This window comes from Sarcophilus harrisii, chromosome 1 (assembly GCF_902635505.1).
Source record: "Sarcophilus harrisii chromosome 1, mSarHar1.11, whole genome shotgun sequence".
Lineage (NCBI taxonomy): Eukaryota > Metazoa > Chordata > Mammalia > Dasyuromorphia > Dasyuridae > Sarcophilus > Sarcophilus harrisii.
This window is the reverse complement of record NC_045426.1, coordinates 636,548,895-636,563,025: the sequence shown is the minus strand read 5'-3', so window position 1 is coordinate 636,563,025 and position 14,131 is coordinate 636,548,895.

Sequence of the window (14,131 nt, the reverse complement as noted above, 5' to 3'; positions counted from 1 at the left end):
CTTGAAGCTTGGAACAGAATGTTCTCCACCCTGAAATCAGAGTCCCACTTCCATGAAGAGTTAAAATTCAAGAAATAAACTAGGAAAATGAGCAAAAAACAGAAAACATTCTAACCATAAAAAGTTACTATGATGGTGGGGAAGAACAAAGGCCACACATAGAAGAAGGTAGCAAAGTCAAAGCTTTATATCAAAAGTCTTCAAGAGAAAATATGAATTGGTCTCAGACTATGGAAGATTTCAAAAAAGATTTTGAAAATCAAGGAAGAAATATAAAGGAAAAAATGGGAAGAGAAATGAGAGTGATGGAAGAAAACTATAAAAAGTGAGTCAACAATTTGTTAAAGGAGGGACAAAAAATACTGAAGAAAATATCACCTCATAAAATAGACTAGGCCAAAAGATAAAGACACAAAAAGCCAATGAGGAGAAGAAGACCTTAAAAAAGCAAAATTGGGGCAGTTAGGTGGCACAATGGATAGAGCTCCAACCTTGAAGTCAGGAGGACCTTAATTCCAATTCGACACTTAACACTTCCTAGCTGTGTGACCCTGGACAAGTCACTTAACCCCAATTGCCTCCGAAAAAAAAAAAGTCAAATAGAAAGAAAGGCACAAATATTCACTGAAGAAAAACAAACTCCTTAAAAAGTAGAATCAATGGAAAAGAAAGTACAAAAGCTCACTGAAGAAAATAATTCCTTAAAAAATTAAAATTAAGCAAATGAAAGCTAATGACTTTATGAAAAATCAAGAAACAGACAAAACCAAAACCATGAAAAATAGAAGTCAATATGGAATATCTCACTGGAAAAGCATTTGATCTGAAAAAAAATAGATCCAGGATAGATAATTTTTAAAATATTGCACTATCTGAAAACCATAATCTAAAAAAGGCTAGACTTCGTCTTTCAAGAAACTCAAGGTAAACTAACTTGATATTTTGGTATCAGAAGGTAAAACAGAAATTAAAACAATCTACCAATTCCTTACTGAGATTTCCCGCCCCCCCCCCAAAAAAATGCCAGGAATATTATAATCAAATTTCAGACATCTCATGTCAAGGAAAAAATATTTCAAGCAGCTAGAAAGAAACAATTCAAATATTGTGGAACTACTGCTAGGGTAACACAATATTTAACAGCTTCTACATTAAAGGATTGGAGGGCTTAGATTGAAATATTATGAAGACCAAAGGATTTAGGATTACAATCAAGAATTACCTATCCAGCAAATTTCAGGGGGAAATGGTCTTTCAATGAAATAGAGGATTTTCAAACATTCCTGATGAACAGAGCTAAATAGAAAATTTGACTTTCAAATGCAAGACCTAAGGGAAGCATAAAAGCTAAACAAGAAAGCAAATTCATGAGAGGTTTAGTATATTCCTACATAGAAAGATGATATTTGTAACTCATAAGAATTTGCTCATCATTAGGACAGTACACACACACACACAATATACAAACTACATATGTGTATATGCATGTGTATATGAATGAGCAGTTTTGAGTGAGCAGATGAGATATTAATGCACTATTGGTTGAGTTGTGAACTGATTTAACCATTTTGTAGAACAATTTGTAATTATATATAAAGGGCTATAAAACCATGCATATCTTTTGACCTAACAATACCACTACTAAATCTATATCTCCAAAGAGATAAACAAAAAAGGAAAATGACCTTCTTGTACAAAAATATTTACATAGCTCTTTTCTGGTGGCAAAGAATTGGAAATTGAAGGGATGTGCATCCTTAGGGAATGGCTGAACAAATTGTGATCTGTGATTATGATAGAATAATATTATGCCATAATATAAGAAATCGTGAACTGAATGTCCTCAGAAAAACCTGGGAAGACTCCCATGAGCTGACACAAAGTGAAATATACAGTTTACAAAGTAATAGAAATATTTTTAAGATGATCAGCTGTGAATGATTTAGAGAAGGGCTTATGATGAAAACTGATATCTGTTCCTAGAGAAAGTACTGATGGTGTCTGAATAAATACAGATTGAAACATACATTTAGACTTTTTTTGTAATGTTCTGGTTAGTTTTCTGGAGGTCTCTGGACCAGCCTTCATTTCAGCAGAGTAATCACCAAGAGAATAGCCAGAGATGAAGTCCAAAAAATTTTATTATCTCCTTCAAAGTCTGTCTCCTTCACCTGGGGCTAGGGCTAGCTTTCTGGAGATCCTCCAGAGTCTTGGTTTCAGAGAAGAAGTGAAGGAGGAGAGCCACCACGATGGTATGAGATGGAATGAATGTCTCTCCTTGGTTCTGAGACCTTGAGCTCCAGACTCGAGTCTTCTGTCTTCTCTGTCTGTCCCAGTCTCCTTCTAGCCTCTTAAATACTCTATTACAATTAATCCATTCATCATACTGAGTATAAGCCAATCATTATATGACTAGGGAACTATTATTTGTTGTAAAATTAATTCAATCATACTGAACTAGAGAACTATTAATCACCATGCTAAATTAGATAACCATTGTCTTATCAATTCCACTGAGTTAACACCTTGTAAAAATCCTTGTTCCAAGTACAGAGTTCTGGCCCATTACATGAGGATGGAGGAAGGGAAAGAATATGTAACTCAAAATTTTAAAACTAAACATTAAAAATTAGTTTTACATATACTAAAAAATAAAATTATGAATAAGTAAGTAAAAGAAAAGAAGGCTACAGAATGTTAGAACAAATAATGTTAAAATTGGAAGGATTTCAGTACCTAGAATGTCAGAGCTAGAAAGGTGCTGGAAGAAACTTTGAAACGAAGATCATGGTGGTGGTAGGGGACAAGTCAAGTTAACTTGCAATTGCAAAACATTCAGTATGCATCAGGTATTGTGATAAATATTGGGAATGCAAATACAAGCAAAAGGAAAGTTTTCTCCTATCTCCAAGGAGTTTAGATTCTAATTTGAGAATACAATATATGAAAGGCAATTGAAAAGTATGTGTTGGAAGGCAGGTTGAGAAGGCACTCATTTAGGAAATGGTGACAGTCAGGAGTCAATAATGTACATGGGACAAGAGTGGAGGATGATTACCTTGAGAATTTCCTCAAAATTGAAGTTCTTAGAGAAACTAGCAAATAAGATACAAAAGGGTTACAGTGTCAGATGACTCTTCTAGGCTGACAAGGCAGTTGAGACAGGTGAAAAAATCTGGAGAGACAGGAAGAAATTGAAGAGCAATGGAAGGTTCTATGCATTATAACTGAAAGAGATCTTAAATCAAAAAAACATTGAGTTAGAAGTGAACTTGACAAAAGAATGTAGACTGTCATGGCCAGATGACCCAAGATATAAAATTTTAACATTATGCCCACCTGCATTTTTTATTTCCTTCACAAGCTAATTGTACAATATTTCAGAGTCTAATTCTTTTTGTACAGCAAAATAACGTTTTGGTCATGTATACTTATTGTGTATCTAATTTATATTTTAATATATTTAACATCTACTGGTCATCCTGCCATTCTGGGGGAGGGGGTGGGGGGTAAGAGGTGAAAAATTGGAACAAGAGGTTTGGCAATTGTTAATGCTGTAAAGTTACCCATGCATATATCCTGTAAATAAAAGGCTATTAAATAAATAAAAAAAGGGGATATTCTTTGGGTCTGTGCTCATTGTTTCAATTATTTTGTATATTCACTTGGGGCTTCCTTTTGTGAAATCTGTATTTCATCCACACAGATTTCTTAAAGGTTACTAATGACTTTAGTGATAAAATCAAGTGAAAGTGATCAAATGACAAAATAAGAAAATTATAGAGGAGATAATAATCTAATATTATGCAGATTAAACTTAAAATTGTGTTGTGTATAAATTTTTTGGGGGAGTCAATTGTTAAATATCAGCCAGCATCTTCTTGTTTCCATTACACTTTACTTTCATAGTTCTTCCTTACTTGGATCAATCCCTCTCTGATTTTTTTTTTTTTGTTCTCACCCATTTTCTTCCTTCTCTTAAACATATATCTATAGAATTTATGCTCTTGATTTTTTCATTCATTTCTCTAAAACTCCTTGGTAGTGATCTCAACCATATAAGACATTTCAATGATCGACTCTCTACACATGACTCCCAAATCCATTTCTTCACCCCAAGTTCTTCAGTTTTATTTTCCTGTTTGCTGTATACCCAGAAGTTAATAAAAAAAATCTTATATGTTTAAAAATAATCAATCTTTTCCCCAAACAAGCTCTCCCCTCCAAATTCTTTATTTGCTTGCTAACCCCACAGTTCTCCACATTATTCAGATCTATAGCTCAAAGGCCACCCCTTGATCTTCTTCCCTCATCAGCATACCAAATAAGTTACCATGTTTCATATATTCTGACTCTCTATTTTCTCTCCTAACAATATCTTCTGAACTACAATTACAATTACCCTGATACATGTTCTCATCTCTTTTTGTCTATATTATTGCCATGCTCATTTATATGTGGTCTACTTGCATACATTCTATATTTTTCTAATCTTTACTTCCACCTACTGCATGAGTAATCTTTACTCATTTATTCTACATAAATTAAGCAGATCTTAATTTATCATTCCAATCATATCACTAACTTTTCTACTAAAAAAAAATCTCTCAGTGGTTTCACACTTAGAAATGAAGAATCTGATGTCCTCAATAATCTGGCTTTAATCCATTTTTCAAGACTAAACCTGTGCTACTACTCTTCACAAATACTACATTTCAGTCAAACTGGACAATTCTCCATTATTCTTCTAGTCCTCTGGAAATTAGCTCACACAATTCCACACTTCTTAAATGGACTTCCCCCTTTCTCATATATATCTATTGGAGATGCTTCTTTCTAATGTCAATTCATTCTTGGAGCTTTCTTATACTCATAATTCTAACTTGTAGTTATGTGTTATTGTGTATTATAGTTATTGATATTTATTTTTTTATTCTGCTTCTAGCCCCTAAGCTCTTTCAGAGGCAGTTTTCTGGACCACTACCATCTACATACACATATACCATATACACATATTTATATGTATATATGCATACATGCATGTATACATGAATATGTATATTCCTCTACTAGAATAGGTTCCCTTAGCACAAAGCCTTTTTATGTTCAGCACTGAACACAGTGTCTTGCACATAATAGGTATTTAATGAATATTCATTGAATTTCATTGAGTTGAAATTAGATCATTAGAGCTGGAAGTGTTCTTAAAACTGAGTCTATTTTAAAAATAATTTGTATTATCATATAAACTCATATGTATATATGTTCTCATTTACATGTGTGCATGCATACACAAACGTGTGTTTGCATGCATTTTAAAATCAACTAAATTTCCCCCTTTTGTCCCCCCCATCTCCCACATTTCCTACCAGGCAGAAATCTCTCATAACAAAAAGGGAGAAAAAAGAAAATAGAAGAGATAAAAATCAGCAAAACATCAATACATCAGGGGGAAATAAATCAGATGTTATGTGCAATGTTTCATACTTCTACTCACTCCCACTTCTGAAAATGTCATAAGAAGGTGTCTACTTCTTCTTTGGGGCCAACCTCAGAGCAGAGAATATAATTTTTTTTTTGTTTCTTATGAATAAAAGGCCATAAGAAGAGAAGACCTGAGCAGTGGTGAAGAAGGAGGGTCCCAATAATTTATATATATATATATATATATATATATATATATGTTTATCTTGTAAGGATGACCAGATTTGCTTTGTACATTCTCAGAAGACCAACTGGACCAAACTAGCACCAAAAGGTAAAAGATATAGGAATGTAGATTTCAATTTAATATAATGAAGAAATAAACAAAGAGAGCTAGAACTATTTCATGATGAAATAGATAATTTATGAGATAGTGAAATAGTAAAATGAAACTCTTCCCCCTCCACTTTGTTTGGCCCCTTTCTCCACAGAGTCCTTGACAAGTGTTTTGCCAGTCTAATCTCTTGCATAGTGGAGAAAAGAAAAGCTCTGGTAGGGGAGGGGATCACTGAATGAAAGTGTAGAGGGGAAAAAAAAAGGTAAGAACAGGGATTTATTAAATGCCTACAATAAGCCAGGTACTGTACTAATATTTACAAATATTATCTCATTCTCATAATAGCAACTTCAGAAGATAGGTGTTTTATTATCCTCATTTTACAAAGGGGAAACTGAGGGAACAAGTTCTTTGACTTGCCCAGGATCACATAGCTAAGTTTCAGAGGTCAGATTTGAAGCCATCTTTAGACACATATTTAGTTATAAATAAACCCAGAAAGCTATAAATATGGTTCTATCTATAATTCCATCTTCCTGTTAGAAAATCTAGATTATATATAGTAATATTCTGAATTCTAATGCTCCCTCCATTTGGTTTTGTGATTCTATGCACTATTCTAATATATGTGTGTGTGTATGTGTACACCCATCTATTACACTACCTAGTTCATAATGATGGAAGAAAATTGAAGGTAGATATTTGAGGAACACCTATGTTTAAAAGATAAATGAAGGAATAAAGAGTACATTGTAATAACAGGGGGCTGTCAGAGTGATAGGAAAGGGATTGTGAGTGTAAAATCCTAGAAACAAAAAGAGCAATGAGGATCAATAATGAGCATTCATTGAATATATAAATGGATGAACTGATGAATAAATTTGGATACTAGGTACTCTAGACTCAGATCAGCTCTGCTATTTATTTCCTCCGGAGCTTTCAGCAAGTTGTTCAATCTCTCTGGGATTTGGTTTCATTATCTCTAAAATGAAACTAGATTTGATAAGCTCTAAGGCACCTTACAGCTCAAATTCTATGGATCTAAAATACTAAGAATGCATTCTTGAATTTGAAAAATGTATATGATGTCAAAAAGAAGAAGGAGGGTATGCCAGACATAAGGTCCAATGTAAGACAGCATGAACAGGGGCATGGAGGCAGGAAATAATGGGGACCATTAGGGGAATGGTGAATCCCCCTATTTGATTTGAGTGGAGAATCCAAAGGCATTCAAATATGTTCTCAAGAAAGCGTGAGAGTCACTTCAAAGGCAAACGAGGTCAGGGAGAGAGGGAGACATGACCATGGGATAACAAAAGGAGCCAGTGTGAGTGGTGGTGATTTTCTGTGATGTGTAGCTGGGGCCTGGGCTCTTAATCAAATCTCCCCAGAGTCTGTCAGATAAGCAAAAGAGAGAGAGGGAAATCAAAGGCTAGGCAGCAAAGAAAGAGGCCAATTACTGTCCTGGCTGTTAGCGGGAGTGATTCAATCAACACCTGTTACCCTCTGGCATTCAGGAGAACAGTCAGTATTAGAATAATAAAATCATACAAGGTTAGAGCTGAGAGAGACCTTAGGACGCAGAATGTTAGAATAGAATACAGAATAACAGAACTAAAGGGAGGGAGCATTAGAAATCAGAATGTTAGTATGTATAAACTAGATTTTCTAACAGGAAGAGTCCTGAAAATAGAGAAAATAATGATGATGATGATGATGATGATGATGATAATGGTGATCATATCAAAAACAATTAGCATATATACAATGCTATAAGGTTTGCAAAGCACTTTACACATATTATCTCATTTGTTCTTCACAATAATAATGGGGTAGATATTGCTGTTTTCCCTTATTACATAAATAAGGAAACTAAGGCTGCCAGAAATTATCACAAAACTACTAAATTTTGGAGTAGAATTTGAACACAAGTCTTTCTAATTCTAAAACATTCTATCTACTGGGACATCAACAGGAAACACATGCTAGCCACTATATAACTCAGAATACTAGAGCTAGGAGAAGCCTTAGATGCCCAGAATGATACACAATATTTAGGATGTAGCAGAGAAAAAAGCAGGACCATTTCTTCTGTCCTCCTAGACAATCTGCCATCATTGATGTGGCTTAAAATCAACTTGATTTTTCTTGGGTTACTATGTCACATTGTTGATTCACATTTAACTTGCAGTCCACTAAAAAATCAAAATCAATTTGTCTACCTATTTATCTATTTCTAGCTACCATCTATTTCTATATAATCTATTCTACCATCTATCTATTCATGTAAATACTTATATTTATATCTTTAGACATATAGTTAGTTATAAATAAACCTAGAAAGATATAAAGACAGTTCTATTTACAGATATAGATATAGATATATTTCTATCTTCCTGCTCGAAAATCTGGATTATATATACTAGCATTTTGAATTCTAATGCTTTCTCAATTTGGTTTTATGATGCTATGTTCTATTCTAACATACATAGTTATATCTATTCTAGCCACCTACCCACCTTTTACTTGTGAAATTGATATTTGAAGTCCACTTATAGACTTTCTATTTTTCTAAATTAAAATGATAGCAGCTAAGTGGTGCAGTGAGTAGCATACCAAGCCTGAAGTCAGAAAGGTTCATTTTCATGAGTTCAATTCTGTTTCAAGAAAGTTACTAGCTCTGTGACACTAGACAAGTCATTAAATGTTCTTTGCCTCAGTTTCCTTACATGTAAAATTAACTGTAGAAAAAAAATGGCACACCACTCCAGTATCTTTGCCTACAAAACCTCAAATGTGTGGAAATGACCAAGCCACTCTATTATCTTTACCAAGAAAACCCCAAATGTCACAAAGATCAGACATAATTAAAACATAACTGACCACACACTAAACATTAAATCTCATGTTATTTAATTTGGCTGATTCTTTTCAGCCTGTCAAAATCATTTCTTTTTTTAGCAGGAGGTGGGAGAGGTTATTCTGACTCAGCTTTCTATCCACCCTAACTAAAAAAATGAAATGACTTTATCCAACATTTTTATGTGAGTGTGTGTGTGCGTGTGTGTGTGTGTGTGTGTGTGTGTGTGTACCATGCCCCATTATTCCCCTAATCTACTGCTCTTGGAAACCAATCTACAAAGGGAAATGATCCGTTCTTTTTTTTTTTTAAATTATAACTTTCTATTGACAGAACATATACATGGGTAATTTTTTTACAACATTGTCCCTGGCACTCACTTCTGTTCCAACTTTTCCCTTCCCTCCCTCCACCCCCTCCCCTAGATGGCAGGCAGTCTCATACTTGTTAAATATGTTATAGTATATCCTAGATACAATATATGTGTGCAGAACTGTACAGTTTTTTTGTTGTACAAGAAGAATTGGATTCAGAAGGTAAAAATAACCTAGGAAGAAAAACAAAAATGCAAGTAGTTCACATTCATTTCCCAGTGTTCCTTCTCTGGGTGTAGCTGATTCTGTCCATCATTGATCAATTTGAAGTGAATTAGATTTTCTCTTTGATGAAGAAATCCACTTCCATTAGAATACATCCTCATACAGTATTGTTGTTAAAGTGTATAATGATTTCCTAGTTTGCTCATTTCACTCAGCATCAGTTCATGTAAGTCTCTTCAAGCCTCTCTGTTTTCATCCTGCTAATCATTTCTTACAGAACAATAATATTCCATAACATTCATATATCACAATTTACCCAACCATTCTCCAGTTGATGGGCATCCATTCATTTTCCAGTTTCTACCCAAAGTGGCCCATTCTTAATGCTTCTTTTTCTAAATGCCTTCCCATTCTGCCAAAGGTCAGGAGAGTCCACTGAAATTTTTCCAGGGGCAAATGATTCTCACTGTTTCTGTGGACTTTGACAATTTTAGAGTTAGACAAGTTTAGAGTGGAAGTTACACTATGATATTTATAAATGTGTTTCTAATTTCTGTTGCACAGACTTTTACAAAGCACTTTTTTTCATGACAAACCTATCAGGTAGCAAGATCAACTATCATTAGCCCCATTTTATAGATGTAGAAACTAAGACTCAGAAATGAGCTCTAGGGTATAATTTATTTTTATTTTCATATAACCATTTTATAGCCCAGACTCTAACACATAGTATGACCTTTTTTAAGAAGAGCTAATTAGTACAGTTGATAAAATACTTAGCCTTTTTTTTTTTTTTTTTTTTTTTTTTTAATTGGCTTTTTTTTTTTTTTTTTTTTTTTTTTTTTTTTTTTTTTTTTTTTAATAGCCTTTTATGTACAGGATATATACATAGGTAACTTTACAGCATTAACAATTGCCAAACCTCTTGTTCCAATTTTTCACCTCTTACCCTCCCACCCCCTCCCCTAAATGTCAGGATGACCAGTAGATGTTAAAATATATTAAAATATAACTTAGATACACAATAAGTATACATGACCAAAACATTATTTTGCTGTACAAAAAGAATCAGACTCTGAATTATTGTACAATTAGCTTGTGAAGGAAATCAAAAATGCAGGTGTGCATAACTATAGGGATTGGGAATTCAATGTAATGGTTTTTAGTCATCTCCCAGAGTTCTTTTTCTGGGTATAGCTAGTTCAGTTCATTACTGCTCCATTAGAAATGATTTGGTTGATCTCGTTGCTGAGAATGGCCTGATCCATCAGAACTGGTCATCATCTAGAAAATACTTAGCCTTGAGTCATAAAGTCCTCAGTTCAAATCTGGCCTCAGACACTTACTAGCTTCATGATTTTAGCCAAATCACTTAACCTTTGTCTGACTCATTTTCTTTTTATGTAAAAAATGAGGAAAATAGTATCTACCTTCTAGTGTTGTTGTGAGGATCAAATGAGACAATAATTGTGAAGTACTTATTACACAATAAGTGCTTACAGAAATGCTACTTATTATTATTATTTCTAAAGGTTCACTGTATTAATTGAAGTCAGGCAATATTATCCACAGAACTACTAAGTATACAAATTAAGACTCCAAATTAGAGCAGGTGATTTTAACCATTTTAATCAATAAACATTATATCACACTTATTTTATCCTCTAACCAAATGATGAATTTCTCTATAATCTCTTCACTGAGTGGTTGTCTAGCTCTTCTTGAAGATCTTCAGTCATGGGGAAATTGCTACAGCTCATCCATCCTAAGTGGGACTACATTCTCATCCTTAGCAAGTGATTTATTGATTGTAGCTCTCCTCTCAAGGACCTAACAAAGTAAGTCTAACACATCTTCCCATCTCATAGCTTTTAATTTCTTAAAAGCTATTATGTTTCTCCCAAATTCACCTGTTCTTTAGGCTAAATATACCCTAGCTTCTAGAGCCAGGTCTCATACTGGTCATGAACCTCTGAACATATTTCTGCTATTTGGGGACTCCCTGGGACTTCTTGGCTATTTCTGCCTCTGGTCTCAGCATTTGATTCACTTAGAAGCTTGGAGCATACGGGAAAATTATAAACCAGAAATCAGAATTATTGGGTTCCCCTGTAATCCAGGAGTTTACCAGGTGTGTAAGCCTGGGGAAATCACATCACCAAGTCAATCCTTAATTTTTCCCTCTGCAAAATGAGGTCGATATTATTTCCGATTGCCACCTTCCAACATTGTTCCAACAAAATGGTTCAAGAAGCATTATAGCAGTGAGAACTACCAATAATTAATTACCCTGGTAATTTCTCTTGCTCCTTCCTGGTTTGTTGACATTGCAGTGGGTAGTTTACCAGGGTCCTTTTTCCCAGCTGGTGTTGGGACTTCATTCTTATATGACATTGACCACCCATTTATCTTTCCTTATACTTCATTCCCTAGGAGCTAACCTCTGGACTTCCCTGCCTCCTAGTAGCCATTCCTTATGCCCCAGCTCTGTGCAATAAACTCTTGAGATCACCCAACCAAGCCAATGCTGCCCTCTGCTGGTCAAGGTGAAACTTTCAGCCTCCCAGGGACCCTACCTGCCCAAACTCATCCCTCTGTGTCCTGGAGCACTGCTGAAATCCCCAGAGTAAATGTGTTTATCTTCCCTGTTCAAATGTAAGCTCCCTGTAGAGCTGCCATATTCATCTTGGTATCCTATTTGGTATGGAGTTGTTCTTTGTTCTTGTTTCTCAAAGGCTACCATGATGTCAGACAGGGGATACCATGACACAAAAGTGAATTATATGTGATTGAGGGAGGATTGTGAAAAATCACCAGTCTCACTTTCCCCTCCAGAGGCATCTGGGTCCAGTGGCAAGATATGGATCAGGATGATTGAAGGTGGTCCTGGATGCAGTGGAGACCTTGGTCTTAAGTTTTTCACAGGTCTGAGTTTGATTGAGTGATTTAGGTCAGGTAAGAAAGAAATGATCTTTTTAAAATCTAGTCCCCAAATAAAATAAATAAAAAGATAGTGTGAGCTATTTGTCTCCTAACTCCTAAACAATGAACTGAAAAAGAACCAGGAGATGAGGGTTCAAGCCTCATCTCTGCCATTATTATAAATTGCAACTGTGGACTCTTTCATCACTCAAACCTCTCTCCCTCATATGTAAAATTATTTCAGGAGATCCCTTTCAATTCAGATATTCAATGACTCAATTTATATTAATATTAAATGATCTTTAATGATTAAATTTAAATAAATGATTAAAATTAAATACATATAATATTAAATGATCAATTTATAAATATTGGTTAAATTTGCTATTGCAATATATATTTTTGTCTCATGATATGAAATGATATATAAAGGCACATATATGCAAAAGTTCATTGGAATAGGAATCATGACGAGTTCAAATTTGAATCTATTTTATGCTCATTGTTTATCCTTTAGAAAATTAGTTTTTTTTCCTCTAACCTTCAGTTTTCTCACCTGTAATAATAATACCTGTGTTTTGACCTTTGGGCTTTGTTATGTCATAGTAACAGCTCTCTTAGCTTTTGAAGTATTATTCCTATTTTGGCAGTTAGAGATACTAAGGCACAGAGAAGCTTTTGGCATATAATTGGTAAATGATAGATAAATGAGACTTAAATTAAGGCTTTCAGATTTGGAAACCTGAACTCTTTCACACAGGTTATTTTATCTTCTCTGTAAAATGAAGTTGGACTGGAGATGATTTCTAAGGTATCTATAGTTCTCTCTAGCTCAAGAAGTCAAGTTGATCAGTATTATCTATAGAACCTCTCAGCCTTACAATGGATAGTCCAGACATATAACTCTTAAAGACACAGGCAGCATTTAAATGAAGACAAAGAGACTGAAATGCCGGGCTAGTTAGCTTGCTGAAGGGAATAGAGGAGGTAGAACAGGCTGGCATTCTTTATATTCTTCTGAATTGCTTTTGAAAAAACAATGAAGTCCTGTCATGGGGCAAAGGGAAATTGATTTGTTTGTTGTGGCCCTAAGAGTGGAGAACTAGGATGAATCCAGCTATAGAAACAGCTAAAGAAAATCAGATTTTAACTCAGTATAAAGAAAGTCATTGTATCCTTTATATTTGTTTTGCAGTGAAATGGGCTACTTTGATTAGTACTGAGTTACCCATCACTAGAAGTATGTAAATTGTGGCTATCTGAGTATTTACTAAATAGATTGGAGGGGGATAGTTGTTTAGATATGGAATGGGCTAGATTACCTCTGAACTAATTTTTTTATTCTTATATTCATCCTAAAAATGTCTGAGTAGAAATCTGGCAAACTACACTAGGTGGCTTAGAAAAACCAGCAGATCTATAAATCTGGGCACCAAGTAGACTCCTCAGTTGGAACAAAAGAGGGAGATTTATCTCCTCTTTTATTTTTAAAAAGTCAGACACAATATAGGTTTGCCGTTACAACTAAACGGCTTCATTCTCCCCTGCCTGGGGCACTGAAATTCTGTCTCTAGCACACACTTTTCCTTTGTCTTGTACTGGGAGAAGTATCTACTAGCAACCAGATATCAAGGTCTAGGTAATTGAGACTAATTGGAGGAAGTAACTCTAAATTGCTGAATGGATGGGAATGGGAGAGTTTTTGAAAGAATAGATCTGGACTCAGGCTTTTCCCTAAGGTATCATGCCAAGTATGAAAAGTCAGTAGATATATCCTTAGTTAGGAGGAAAAAAAACATTTTGCTCACATAAATATAATTCATTCCCACTCATCAACTAATCATTAAACACTGTCTGAATAGAAGGTGAGAAACAGTATGGTACTGTGGATCGAGGAATACTAGTCAATGATGTGCTGAGAATTGGAGCCAGAAAAAAACAAAAAACAAAACTTAGGTTTGAATACTGTCTCTAACATGTATTACCCATAGGAAAGCCATAGGAAACTCTTTAAAAGTATAAATGATAGAAGAATGGTCCTTTTTTCAG